At 40.8% G+C, this 15,504-nt stretch overlaps 1 protein-coding gene across 2 annotated transcripts in view; it reads left to right on the forward strand.

The window, feature by feature from the left end:
• The first annotated feature begins 11,834 nt into the window (after positions 1 to 11,834).
• The window catches only part of SMARCAL1 (SWI/SNF related, matrix associated, actin dependent regulator of chromatin, subfamily a like 1), a 55,488-nt gene continuing 51,818 nt past the window's right edge, over positions 11,835 to 15,504 (forward strand). Inside the window, exon 1 of one of the 2 annotated variants that reach the window (XM_042443824.1) lies at positions 11,835 to 11,853. The gene's annotated coding sequence lies outside the window, so the exon portion shown is untranslated. Of the gene's footprint in view, positions 11,854 to 14,474; positions 14,598 to 15,504 lie in introns of those variants that run through there. The other variant, XM_042443814.1, reaches the window with a different exon arrangement.

Genomic DNA, 15,504 nt, shown 5'->3' on the forward strand with positions numbered 1-15,504 from the left:
AAAAAGTAGGACAGGAGGGTTGCTCCCACACTGAGTTACTACAGGTTAATAATAGTTTGTTTTCTGAAGATGACCATCTCAAGAAGCAATTTAAAATATCCTGCACACAACCTGTGTGCACATCATATGCACACAGTGTAAATGTCAGGGATGAGTCAAGACATTTTACCACCTTAGTTAAAAACAATATGCCCCCTCCTTTCCTTCTCCCTAAAGAAGCCAACCTGTTTGTCAGCTATGTATTGCTTCAAAAATGTTGATGGGACAACGAGCATCCTCCAACATAGCTTTAGAATATTTAGGGACTGCAGGAGAGCCAGTGTGGCATAGTGGTTTGAGTGCTTGACTACAACTCTGGAGACCAACATTCAATTCCCCGATCAGTCATGAAACCCACTGGGTGACCTTGGGCAAGCCACATGCTCTCAGGCTCAGGGGAAGGCAATGGCAAACCTCCCTCTGAACAAATCTTGCCAAGAAAACCACATGGTAGGTTTGCTTTGGGGTTACCATAAGTAAGAAATTATTTGAAAGAACACAACAACAACAGGGACTGCAGGGCACTCTGCCTGAAAAGCACAACCTTCCGCTTTCCAACAGAGAGGAATGGCCACTGGGCTACCATTGTTGCCTCCTTCCACACCAGACATGACTTGCTGCTTGAAGCAGCTGTCTCATTCTGCCTAATGTTAGTAGGGCTGGATCTGATGTTTTTGTGAGACTTGTTGTTTCTCACTGGTCACATTTTACAGAACAGAGAGCAATAGAGAGCAACCATGGAGATGTGAACCAGAAATAGTGAGTTTGCAAATTTGAATGCTAAACACTAGGCTGAATGTACTTGTGTGACCGTGGCCTTGTCTGTCCATCCCAAAAGGACCATTTCCCACTGTTTTGCCATTGTCCTGTTTGGATGATGCACACCCCAAATCCCAGATCTAGGGTGAGCAGTATGGATGATTTCAGGCACGTTCCACAAGAACCAGGCTATAACAACCTTAAACTGCATTTGAAAAACTTACCTGTTACTCCAGATGTTCCAGGAGGATCCAGAAGTTTCTGCCCCCACATTGTGGAAGCTGTCTGCATGTGCACCCTACTGAACCACCCAGTGCATCTGGTGTGGCTGCGGTTTGCTTGTTCTAAGGTCAGAATGAGGTGCCCAGCCATGTGACCATCACTGGGCACTTTGCTCCATGCTCAGGAGCAAGTGACACATGGCAATGATGAACACACCAGGTGGCTCAGCTGAACACCTGTGCAGATATCAGCCACATAATAGGGGCGGGGGATTGGGGCAGTTCCAGGGCCAGGCTACTCCAGGCTGCCCCCAGCATATCCTGGCCAGTCCAGCAAGGCCTGAGACAGATTCCCCAGGAAAGAAACCACAATGGGAAGCCACGGAATGAAGTTAGTTGGTGTAGTGCTAATCTGTCAATCAATTCATTTGAAAATGTGATAAAGAGCACTTAACAAGTAGAACAAAAACAAATCAGGAGGATTAAAAACCCCAATCCAACCATGCAAATTGATTTGAGATTCAAAAATTTACAGCCAGAAATTACCAAAGTCATAGCAGTGAATTTTAAAAGACCAACTTTTTGGAACAGTAAGTGGGATTTGAACATCACCATCACCATTTGCTCATAAGATGATGATAAAAGTGAAAAAGTGGAGTATGAAAGCAATGGTCTTATATTCAGATGTTGTAAATTGGCAGTATCCTCCCTATTTTGTAAGTCTTGATCTGTGGAATGTGAGTGAACTTTGGATTTAGAGTAATTTCAGCTCTAACCTTCATTTTGACTTTGTAGCACCTGCTACCCCTGAAGCATGGAATTCTGAAGGACAGAAGGCAGGGAGGAAATGTTCAAGCAATGAAATTATAACCCCTTTAACACCAAAAGTTAGGAATCAAATTGTCTAGCTTCTGACTGCTTCCAACTATGTGAGCTTTCGGTTGCAAATAATTCTCTTTAGAAGTGACATTTTCTTCCATTTAATGCTTCTTTCTTGATTCATTTTTAATCCCAGAAAGCAGTTCTTTTTGCATCTAGTCATTCAAATAAATTCCATTGTGGGCTTTTGCTGTATCTTCTCTTTGCAGGATCAAATGCTTTACAACACAATCCTTTTCTCGCCCCAGGGACTAAACCTTGGCAACTCACCCCATGCCACACCAGTGACATCTCTTTGGAAAAAATAACAGTGCACATGCACTTTTATGAGCACTCTGCTTATTGTCTGCTGAGCATTTTTCCAGGAATGAGCATGGTTTAAAATATGTCAATATTTCAACCTGATGTATTTTAGTTATGTTCTTTCATCCCTGACATGGAAACTTAACATGTTCCGATACCTGAACAATTTTGTACAACAGAACACAGACAGCAAAAAGCATATTAGTCTCTTGGACAAAATGGTGGAGGAGTGGAAAATAATGGCTCATATGAAAAATATTGTCTTTGCGGAGAAAAAAGATGTGGAGTGGCTAGGGCTGCATTCTTACTGCAGAGATCATCAATTTTGACACCACTTTAACTGCTAGGGCTTAATGCTATGGAATTCTGCGAATTGTGGTTTTGTGAGACATTTAGCATTCTCAACAAACTACAATTCCCAGAATTCCATAGCACTAAGCCATAGCAGTTAAAGTGGTGTCAAACTATGTTATTTCTGCAGTGCAGATGCAGCCACAGAAATCAATAAAACTTTCACAAATGAATTATTTCATTTGGGGCCAGATTAGTTTCCACTTCTAGGAGGGCCTTTACCACCTCGGCCCCCAACCTCTGGAACTCTCTGCCCATTGAGCTCCGCTCGGCCACCTCCCTGGCCCAGTTTAAAAAGGGGATGAAGACTTTTTTATTCAAGCAGGCATACCCCTGATGTGCGCCCCGAACAACCCCACCCTCTTCTTTTCGTCAGCAATGACAAGCTGGCTGGAGCTATTTTATTGTTATTTTAATTGAATGTATATTTTATAGTGTGATTTATTGTATTGTCTTGTATTTGTGAAAAGTTGTACACCACCCTGATTTTGTAATAAATTTATATTTATTTATTTATTTATTTATTTATTTATTTATTTATTTATTATTATGCCACTTTCACTTAGGAAAGGGGAACTTCTGGTCCTCGAGATGTTGGTCAATTACTAATCCCATCACCCTTTGCCACTGGTCAGACTGGTTTGGTCTGATGGGAACAGGAGACCAACAACAACTGGAAAGGTACAAGTTCCCCAGTTCTGCCCTTCAGATAAAGATCATAAAGAGGAAGTGTAGCCCTTGCATTCATGCATCTGATTGGACTTCATTGATCTGTGCATGTGTTCTTCATACATATTTTCATACATCTTCCCATGCACACGGACAATATTGCTGCCCATCCATCACTTGTTTCCATCCTTGTAGTCAAAGTACACATTCAAGAAAATCACATGATACAGCCCTTCCTGGTTTATGCCACTTCAAACTGCAAATGGTGATATGCGACTATTCTTCCACATCATAAGTACTCTGCCTGTGAAAAGTCAGCCAGATAAACAGAAAGATTCTGAGCTAATTTTGCCCCAATGTGCTATCAGTCCCAGCACTACCATACATGGTAGCTCTTTTAAACATTGAAAATATTCAGACATGGCTCACAACCTTCCTGAAATGACAGAATTCATAAATGTCTGTATATTCTGCCATATTCTGAGGATATTATTCAGGATTCAAGTGCTTGACTCTGCCCCCATGAAATCAATGCCCATAACAAGGTAACATAGGGAGAGGCCTTTATCCCAGCCCTGTCAGAGAGGGCAAAATCACAGACCGGAGGGGGGGGGATTACTACACACAGATTTTAAACTTCGATTGCAGACAGAAAAAAAGTACCTATGGTGATATTTATTGCAGGACACCACCTCTGACCTATAGGTGCTGTGTCTCCAAAGTGTGGTTAGGTCATCCCTTTTCATTGATGGAAAATCCATCAGTGATGTCTCAATTGCACTAGTCCTCAAGTATGATATGCTGCTGCCCCAGCAACTGCAATATTTGCAGTCATGTGGCATCAGTGTCCCCTGCTCTCCCCCTGTTTCCACTTGCTATTCCCAAATAGCCTGATTACCTTCTTCTGTCCCCAATTTCCTTTCGTTCTTTATTAAAACTTAAACTGTGTCAGTAAAATTCCAGAATTGCATGAAAAAGTGGAATAATAATAACCACAATAACTACACACACACACACACAAAAAAGCAGGACACAGGGGAGGAAAGTGAGGATAAGAGGGAGTCAGGAAGAAAGTGCGATGGCAGTGACAGCCCTGGTTGCATGATTGTGAAGATGTGCAATAATGGCTGCTCCAAAACCAATGCTTTTCCATTTAAAAAAAAAACCCTAATGCATTTGTTGCAAGAACAGGGCCCATGTGGTAATGTCCATAGTTCATTCTTTACAGTTTTACCCCCAATGGCTGCATGATCTCTTTGGTCGGATAAAGAAAGGGCAGTACTATTTGTGATAGACACTAATCTGTTCATTTGATTAACTCCATTTTGTTAAAAACAAAATAAAAAATGACTGGTAAGTGGTTTCTTCCTGCGTTTAAGCTACAAGAACTTCAAGGGGAGAAGAAACAACAAAAAGACAAGTCTGCAAATTTAGTGATAAGTATAATTATGTGCCTGACATGGGTAAGTATGACTAAGAGCAGCAAGGGACTGAGAAAGAAAGAGAAAATAATATACTTGATATGAAATCCAATGAGGCATTTTGCATTCATGCCTTCTATACAGTTATATTACATCCTTAACCTATGCTAGTGTACACCAATTTAGTTACTATAACTTACACAAGCCCTCACAGCAAAGCCTTCCCAAAACAACACAAACTGCAAGTTTGGTTATAATTTGGAATCAGAAAGAGCACAAGTTATTAATATGCCTAATCTATTCAATTTTTGATCTGTCTCTGTTTTATTATTTCCAACACAACTCCATCCTAAAATGCCAGTGTCTTAGCATGTTATTCTTTCCTCTGAAGCCATGTTATTCTTTGGCATATTATGGGTCTTTATTTGGAAATACATCACTGTGTTCAGCTGGACTCACTCCCTGGTTAGCCTATACTGGATTGCACTGTTTGCTATTTTATATCAGAAATTTAGATTTAGATTCTAGATTCCTCATATCCTAACACAGCTGAGTTTGTAGATCTTGATTAAACATACTGAAAAATCAAGTACCAGACCCAGTGTACACTTCTATGCAAAGGATGGGAACCTGTGGCCCTCTAATTGTTGGCAGACTGCAGTTCCCATTATCCCTTACCATTGGCTCTCTAGAGCGATGGAAGTTACAGTCCAACAACATCATGTTGTCTGCTATATTTTATTGTTTGAATGTTAAGATGTATTAATATGTATTATGTTTAATTATATTTGTAGAAGGTATGTCATCAGCAGGTTTATTTTATCTATTTTAATTGATTGTATGTACAGTGCTATGTAAATTTACAGCACTTTATAAATAAAGCTTAATAATAATAATAATAATAATAATAATAATAATAATAATAATAATAATAATAATAATCCCACACATCCCCCTCGTCTGCTTTACAGACATCTGACATCTATCATCCTGCTTTCTTCCTCCTCTATTGTTATATTTATTCTCTTAGCTGCTCTTTTTCTTTAAAAGCATTACCTATTTTGAGCATCATGTCTGATTTCAGAATCCAGCTGACATATTCAGGAGGAGGAGGAGGAGGCCTGTATAACTTGATGTTGCTTGTCATTTCTGAGGAGCACAGAACTACTTTCTTATGAAATACAAGGTACAATTGGAAGACTGAACACAGGATAAGGCTTTTTAAAGACAAGTATCTAAAAGGATGCCATGTATGCGTAAAAGATGAATCAAGCAAGTTTTCTATTGCTCCACAGACTAGAACATGAATCAGTGGATTCAAATTGCAAGAAAAGAGATTTCACTTAAACATTAGGAACAACTTCTTTACTATAAGAGCTGTTTGTCAGTGGAATAGACCACTTCAGACGATGGTGGTCTCTCTTTCTTGAATGGTTTTTAAAGAGCGGTTGGATAGCTGTCTCTCAGGAACGCTTTAGATATATATCTCTGTATGACAAGGGGTCCAACTATACAGGGATATTTGGCCACCCAAGACAAGAAATATTTTGGCACCCCCTGTCGCCCCTCATAATTATTTTCACCCCTTGAGTTCTTCCATTTCATTTGTTAAAGATGAACATGACATTAAACTTAGGTTCCAATTTCTTGTCATAGTATTGAGAATTAGTCAAAAAGCCAATTAGATTTTTACAGGTAAAAGACTTTTTTTATTGCTGTGACATTTGGAATGGAGTTTCAATAAAAACCACAGAAACACAGGGAAATAGTGTTTTTAATGCAAAACCATAAAAAACAACATATCAACAGGTGGTTATTACTCCTAAAAAGATTATTTTTACCAGAAATTGAGCAATAAGGCTTAAAACCTTAATGGTACTCAGCTAAACAACTGAAACTTTCTCTTTACTTAGTTTAAAACTTGTCATAAGAATGTAACACAGTATTAAACGTACTAGGCAAACATTCAAATCAAATACAAACACTGAAACACTATTGCATGATCACTACCAAAAATGAAAAACACGAAAACAGACTAGTTTGTTTGTTGTAAACAGTAAACTCAAGACGACTGGCATTCTGTGTTGTGGCACCAAGGGAAGGCAGGTGGGTGTTGAGAGGAGAGGAGGCTGTTGACCTAGAGCAGGGATAGGCAACCTTTTTGAGCCGGGGGCCGGGTTGCTGTCCCTCAGACAACTGGGGGGCCGAAGCCAAAAAACAAATAATTAAATCATTTTTTAAAAAATTAAATAAATAAATAAACTGGGCCAAATGTAGGACACAAATGTTAAATGGAGGACACTATTTTTTTAAAAATGGAGGACACGCAAAAAAATTGGCTGATTTTTTTAAAAAATGTTAATATAAATGCATGTTTCAGAGGCTTCTATAGACAATTGCCCCCCTTGCCCACCTCCTCCTGATAAGCCAAAGGCCCCACACCCTCACGCGAGAGGCCAAAGGCTCTGGCGGCAATCGGCGGCAGGACCAGGCGGGGGCCGGTCCCAAGGCCTTGCCGGGCCGCATCCGGCCCGCGGGCCGCAGGTTGCCTACCCATGACCTAGAGGTTACATTCAAGGCGCATGCAGTGTTAGGAAATGACATGTATGTGACTACAAGATAGAGCTTTAGTGGAACTTATTACAATTCCAGTGGCAGTTGACAGTTGACACTTGAATTATGGAATGTTGATGCAGTCAGTCCTTCTGAGTGAGAGTGTCAGTTATGACAGTTGGTGTTAGAGTAACTGCCTCTCTGTTTTGTTGTTATGGTTGTTTGGTTGGCAAAGTAATTTTATTTATTAAAGTAACTTATTTATTAAAGCCCTTGTGTAGAGTGAAGGCTTGAAGTGCTCTTGTCGTTATTTCTCAAGCCGGGAGCCAAAGGCCGTTTGCATTTGAAGGACTATTTTTTCTTCTTGGCCTGAATACCTTTGCAGACATCTCTTCAGATTCCTTCTCCCTGGCATCCTGTCTATGTGGTTCAACTCTGTAGGTGGTCGTGGTGGACACAGCGTGTCTTTCCATGCCCTAACATGCAGAAGGTGGATGATGAACCATGTGGCTGTACCACAGACACGGGGGTGGGGGGGTGGGGTGTGTGCATATTTATGTTTGTACAAAGAAACTGTCATATGATAGCTTGCTTTTACGTCACTTGGTGTAATAAGTTTTCACTTTAATATTGTTTAGTTACGCAAAAAATATACAAAAAAAGCCACCAAGCCACCCCTAAATGTTGCCACCCTAGGTGGCTGCCTAGTTCGCCTATATAGAAGAGCCAGCCCTGCAACTATATGACCTTTGTAGCCCCTGCAAGCTGTAAGACTCTATGATTCTATGAAATGTGACTCAATAGTGCTTGGTTGTCCTTTTTGTGGTATATTTTGATCTATGCATTCTGAATCTGGGTAGAGAACTGAAATGAGCCAGGGAGAAAGTGGTAGTCTTGCCCAACTGTTCAGGAAGTATTGGTATGAACTGGCATGAACTGAGAATATTTTGACCCACCTGTCATTTCTGTATGAAATACAGTGGTACCTCGGGATACGAAATACCCAGGTTACGAAATTTTCGGGATACGAAAAAATCCCATTGGAAATCATTGTTCCGGGTTACGAATGTTTTTTCGGGTTACGAAGAAAATTTTTGGTGCTTTTTTCGGCTTTTTCGCACGAAACGCGGCTTTTCCCCATTAGCGCCTATGGCAATTCGGCTTACGAAGGCTTTTCGGGTTACGAAAGCGGCCGCGGAACGAATTACTTTCGTAACCCGAGGCACCACTGTACATCATAACTAATGATACAATTGGCTGACTGGTACAAAGTGAAACCAAAATGTTCTAGTTAATGTCAAACATGTATCTGTACAAGCAGAATTGTGTTACAAACAACGTTACCTGTGTTACGTTACTGGAGTGGTGTGAAGGCATAACAACATTTATTTTTTACATTGTAACATTACTAGGTTAAAAAAAAGTGCAACAAGTGAAGTTTGTTCGTTGACTCCAAAACAAGTATAGGTCTTCCAAGACCTTATACTCCATGCTTAGAATGAAAAATGTGTATTGTATAGATGGCACATTTGAGGAGAAATGTTTGGACATGAGTTCAGCTTCTATTGAAACAGATGTCCAATCCCCAACTGTATTTGAAGAAAAAGGATGTATTCCCTTCCTTTCTCTCTTTATTTTGTATAACAATTAAAACTTCCAAACTGTTATTTAAAGGGATTATGGCAAAGAGTTTTGGCAATTGTTCTATTTTAATTTCGAAAAGTAATTAAGTAATTAAAATTAATCTAAAAACCTATTTTAAAATAACACACTGCTGTCCTCTAATGCATTAAATAATGCTAACATATTAGGGATTTTAAGAGCAACAGCCAATATAAAATGGTTTTAAAGGTTTCAGATTGTGGGTATAAGCTAAAAAGCAAGAGGGGAAGGGGGGGGGAAGAAATGTGGCGGCACCTTTAAGACTAATTGTTTTTTATCTTAGCATGTGCCTTTGTGGATATAAACCCACTTCTTCATATGCTGTCCAGAATGTGGTCTGAAACTTAAGGGATGTCTTTGAACTTGTCTGCCTTTTGTGAAGGTTGTAAGTCAATGTCAGTTTGAGACAGCTGAGACTAGTAGCATCTGACCTGATTTCTGAAGCACCTCGGCATTTGTGAGTCACTCTATGTTTAGTTCTGACTCAGGTATCAAAGTTGTATCAGACTTGCATCATTTTACAGGGCAGATGGGGCATCGCATGACTGAATGCTGATATATTTTCTAAAATCTCCATAAACAAAAAATTACCATATCAGAAACAAGGTTTATACTGAAGCCTTCTCCTCAACCTGGTCATTTTTTAAAAGTCATGAGAAATGTCTAGTTTTTTTTAATGGGAGGGCAGAAATGTTATTCTGTTGCAGCAAAAGCAAGAAGACGTACAGAATTTTCAGGACTAATATTCTCTTTGTTAAGAACTTTCACAGCTATACTCCACATTATTTGATTCTCTTCCAGCGGAGGAGAATAGAGCCATGTTAGCTCTCATTGTGAAAGTGAAATGTCACTTTTAACTACTTAGGCCATATTTAGTATTTTGGGCTGAAGCGTTATCATGAGTTGTCAGTCACAAATGGGGCAAAATTGGCCAAAATCCTCCCATGTCTTTCACTGCAAAAAGAAAATTCATTAGGGTGGTTTTGTCCTTTCCCCTTCTGCTTGCAAAACCATGCAAAGTGATTTCTCCTTACCTCAAAGAAAAGCATAAGGCACAATCAAATTCTCTTTGTGTACCTCTTTCCCAATTATATTTAGCATGATTGCATTAATCAGTCACCATATTCTTCAAAATGGAGGATAAGGGACTTACAAAAAAAAGCAGAATAAGTGTGCTTTTGTGTGGTTCTAGTGCTGCTAACTATTCATTATGATACATGGAGTTACAAGACCTCCTGAAAGAAGGCGATGACTTTTCTCCTTTTCTATGCAGCTCTAGAGAGGAAGCTAAAGGACCATGGGGCACAGGCTGTTATTTCATCACTCCTATCTATTGCTCAGGAAGAAGGAGAAAAATACAAGGAGTTAAAAATCGTCTCTGCAAATGCTGCCATCAAGAAAGATTTGACTCCTTGAGTTATGACACTTTCATGAAGAGGGACCTATGGCAGGAGATGGGTTGCACCTCCCAGCAATTGGAAAGAATGTATTTGCTAGCAGTTTTGCAAGTCTGATAAAGAGGGCTTTAAACTGAGTTACAAGACTGAGGGACACAATATTCTAGAGGGTTGGGGGACACCAAATACAGGAAGAAATAGCTATACAGGAGGAACTGGGGCAATAGAACAACTGGTTAACAGAACAAACCAAAAGACCTCGCCAATGGTTGTTCTTCACCCCAGTGAGAAGCAACTAGTGAGGGGCCTCAGGACTGTGTCCTGGGCCCAGTGTTATTTAACATCTTTGTAAATGACTTAGATGATAAAATAGAAGGCATGCATATCAAATTTGCAAATGGAATCAAATTAGGGTGAGCAGTTAATACTCTAGAGAAGAGGAACCGGATTTAGAATGACCTTGACAGTTTGGAGAACTGGGCCAAAACTAATTTCAGCAGGAATAAATGTAAGGGAGGCAGGAAAAAAAAATGAAATGCATGACTATAGGATGAGTGACAACTGGCTTGAAAGTAATACATGTGAATAGGATCTCGAGGTCTTAGTAGACTGCAAGCTAATCTCTAGATCTAATCTCATGAGTCAAAAGTGTGATGCCACAGCCAAAAAAAAAAAAAAAAAAAGCCAATGCAATTTTGGGCTGCAACAGGAGTATAGCATCCAGATCAAGGAAAGTAGCTGCCACTCTTTTCTGCTTTGATCAGATGTTGAATATTGTGTCCAGTTCTGGGCACCACAGCTCAAGAAAAATGGACTATGTCCAGAGAAGAGCAACCAAGATGATCAAAGATCTAGAAATCAATCCATATGAGGAACAGCTTACTCTAAGTTTCTATTGTTCTTTTAAACCAAAGAGTTTTTAATTTTTAAATGAGATGTTTGAGAGATTTTTATCTATCAGTTTCCAGTTCCTTTAATTGCTGGAAGCATTCAGATCCCATCACTTGGGAAAAAGTTATCCACAACTCAAACCTTACCCATGTTTATTAGGAACCATGCAGTCACAAGAACTAATTAGCTAATGAATCAATATGTTATTAATTCACTATATTATTCTAGTGCTATCACCTGATGTTCTAGATTCCCTTATTAACACTGAAAGTAAAAATATGCTCTAGTGAATTGGGTTATTAAAATTTGTGAGGATAGGTATCTGCCCCTTTGTCACATTCAGTAAATCAAAAAGGCTTGCTGCTTCAGGAGAAACAAGGGCTTAAATTCCCTAATGATAGCAGATCCCATCTGATCTTGGAAACTAAGCAGAGTCAGCATTGGTTAGTAAATTGGACTGGAGACTGCCAATGAATACAAGGTGCTGTAGGCCATACTTCAGAGGGAGGAATTGGCAACACCACTTTTAAGAAAACCCTGTGAAATCCATGAGGGTGACATCAGTTGACAAGTGACTATTAGGACCAGAGGCAGCCCACCGCGTGCATCTGTTTTTAGGCAAGCTAAAAAGCAAAGGAAAACTTTCTGGAGTCCTAAATCAGAGCAGCAGAAGAAACAACAATCAAAGAATGGAAAAGAAGAAAAATGGTGAGTCTTGGATTGGAATGGTGACAAGGTTAGGAAGTGATTTGTTTGAAGATCAAGCATCTCAAGCAGCAAGGACTTTTTCACAATGGCAGGCCTTTTAGGCCTGAAACCCAGTATATTATTAACCTATCTCATCTGTATGGAAGGGAAGCATTTGGAAACTTTCAGGGAGGGGAACGCCCTTCAGTAACTTCTTATGTGAACTGTGATCCAAAACACACTGCAGAAATAATCCAGTTTGAGACTGCTTTAACTGCCCTGGCTCAATACTAGGGAATTCTGGGAAGTGTAGTTTTGTGAGACATTTGGCCTTCTCTGACAGAGAGCTCTGGGGCTACAATAAACTACAATTCCCACAATTTCCTAGCACTGAGCCAGGGCAGTTAAAGTGATCCCAAACAGGATTATTTCTGCACCATGTTTTGGACTTAAGTTCAGTATTATTATATAGCATCCAGTTTTGTGTATTATTGAACATGATCTGCAATGGATCCCTTTATAATTTTATTTTGCTCACAGGACTATGCACTTGAATAATTTAAAGAACTTTTCCTTTCTCGCATTTGCTTCTCTCCTGGTTTCTCCCTCCTCCTCATTCTGCTTCCCCTTTTTCAGTTAAGTAAAATTCACTGCAAAATGCATGCAGAGAATGGAGGCCTTGCTAATTTAAACTGAAAAGGCCATAGACTGAATTTGGGATCCCTGGGTTCTTCATGCAAAACATGTACTCCTCCACTGATCTTTGCAGACCAAACTTTTCTGTTGTCCCTGGTGGGAACAGTGATTCAGTTCTGCAGAAAAATGTTTCTGATTTGAGAATACTCCACCTTGATTTGTTGCCTCATCCTTGTCACTGAGCTTGTGATGGATCAATGTCCTCTGTCTGAATTTATGCCTAATTCCTTATCAACTTTTAGCAAAACATTCGATTGAAGAGTGAGTGAAGCGTTCATGTTTCTGGTGGCAAAAAGAAAAATAACCACTGGATTAATTAATTTTCGAACCTAATGTGCCAAGCTCTATCAATCAAATACGTATCTAATCAGAAGTAAGACTTTCAGAACTCAGTGGGATTAATTCCCAGGCAAGCAAGTTATAGTGGCTGCATCTACACTGCAGAATTAATGCACTTTGACACAGCTTTAACTGCCATGGCTCCATGCTTTGGAATTTCAGCATTTGTAACTTTGCGTGAGGGGCCAGCGTGGTGCAGTGGTTTGAGCACTCAACTACGACACTGGGAGACCTGGGTTTGAATCCCAGCTCAGCCATGGAAGCCCACTGGCAGACCTTGGGCAAGTCACACTCTCTCAGCCTCAGAGGATGGCAATGGCAAACCTCCTTCGAACAAACCTTCCCAAGAAAACCCTATGATAGGGTTGCCATAAAGGTGGAAATAACTTGAAGGCACACAACAACAACAACAACAACAACAACAACAACAACAGTGATTTGGGTGACATTTAACCTTCACTGTCGGAGAGCACCAGTGCCACAACAAACGACAAATCCCAAAATTGCATAGATTGGAGCTATGGCAGTTTAAACGGTTGTCCCCAGGAAGGCAAAAGCGGGGCAGAGAAATGTCCTACATTTGCTTGGCAATTTATTCTCCAGCCTTTACTCATTGGCCCATCCTTGTCCTTGCGCTTGTGATGGATCAATGCCAAAACGCCTAATTCCTTGTTAACTTTTAGCAATTCATTTGATCGAAGAGCGAATGAAGCGCCCGCATTGCTGGGGGGGAGTGGAAAGAAAATTAACCACTGGATTAATTTTCAAACCTAATGTGCCAAACTCTATTAATAAAATACGTGTCTGAACAGAAGGAATAATCCACTTTGAGACCACTTTAAGTGCCCTGGCTCAGAGCTAGGGAATTCTGGGAACTGTAGTTTTGTGAGACATTATCCTTCTCTGTCAGAGAGCTCTGGTGCCACAATGAACTACAGTTCCCAGGATTCCATAGCATGAAGCCAGGGCAGTAAAAGCAGTCTCAAACTGGATTATTTCTCAGTGCGTTTTGGGCCTAAGGCTTTCTGAACTCGGTGGGACTTACTCCAAGGCAAGCAGGTTAGAGTAACAAAAGCTTTGTTATTGCTATCTTTTTATCCTGCACCTGCTCCTCTCTTTCTTTCCTCATAAGCAGGCTTCAGCAGATGCATCTACACTGGAGAATTAATCCAGATTGACGCCTCTTCTAACTGCCCTGGCTCAATGCTATGTAATTCTTGGAACTGTGGTTTTATGAGGCATTGAGCCTCCTTGGGCTGCGTCTACATTGGCAGAGATAATCCAGTTTGAGACCACTTTCACTACCATGGCTCAATGCTATGGAATTCTGGGATTTGTAGTTCTGTGAGGCATTTAGCCTTCTCTGTCAGAGAGCTCTGGTGCCAGAACAAACTAAAAACCTCACGATTCCATAGCACTGAGCCGTGGCAGTTAAAGCGGTACCGAACTGCTTTAATTCTGCAGTGCAGACAGTCCGAGGCCATAGAGCACAAAAATAAACCACACTTCCAAGGAGGCCTTTACGCGCATGCGCCGAAACGCAGTCCACTCTCTTGAACGGTTTCTTCCGGAGGACCTCATTCCCCATGGTGCACCGCGAGGCCGTTTACCTTTCAGTCGATGGAGGCGGCGTCGGCAGCGTGCCCCGTGGCCTGGCGGGAATTGTAGTCTACAGGGCTTGCCGGGAGAACGCCGGCCTCTGGGTGCTGGTGGAGTTTGGCTGATGAGAAGTAAGGCTTCCTGGCAAAAGACGTTTTACTTTGCAGAAATAACCCAGTTTGAGACCGCTTTAACTGCCCTGGCTCAGTGCTGGGGAATACTGGGTTCTGTAGTTCATTGTGGCCCCAGATCTCTCTCTGGCAGAGGAGGCTCAATGGCTCACAATTCCCAGAATTCCATAGCATTGAGCCAGAGCAGTTAAAGCGGTCTCAAACTGAGTTATTTCTGCAGTGTGGAACCAGCTGGAGAAGGAAAAAGAACTGAGGCTGGTGGGGCTGCATCCACACTGGAGAAATAACCCGGTTTGGCACCGCTTTAACTTGTCTGACTCATGGCTATGGAATTCTGGGAGGGAGAGGGCTTAATTGGAGGATGATTATTTTATACTTTGTACGTTTTTAAATTTTATAAATCGTACGGATTTAACTGTTGTAATGTGATGTATGTATGTTGCTATAAATGATATAATATAAAATAAAGTAAATCTTGCCAAGCCCACCCCAGGACAGTCCACCATTGGGTTGCCATAATGAAGAGAAACGAAGAGCGGGGTTCGAATCCCGGCTCGGCCATAGAAACCCACTGGGTGACCTTTGGCAAGTCACACTCTCTCAGCCTCTGGAAAACCCCATGATAGGATCTCCTTAGGGTCACCGTAAGTCAGAAAGAACTTGAGGGCTCACAACAAAAACCACCACCACAAAGTGAGGTTGTACAATATTGGCAAGCTGTTCAGCAAAGGATACGCCAGAGCCAGACATGTTGTTGTTGTTGTTGTTGTTTTTCCTTGAGAAGTGAAAGTGGCTTAGCTTCTTGTGCCGCTTTCCCCCCTTTTTGCTTCTAGTAAACAGATTTTTGTATTGTTTTAAAAACCTCCACAGTCTTTGGATCATAAGTAACTACTGTATATTATTACTA

The sequence above is a fragment of the Sceloporus undulatus genome, chromosome 1, assembly GCF_019175285.1.
Source record: "Sceloporus undulatus isolate JIND9_A2432 ecotype Alabama chromosome 1, SceUnd_v1.1, whole genome shotgun sequence".
In the NCBI taxonomy this organism is placed as follows: domain Eukaryota; kingdom Metazoa; phylum Chordata; class Lepidosauria; order Squamata; family Phrynosomatidae; genus Sceloporus; species Sceloporus undulatus.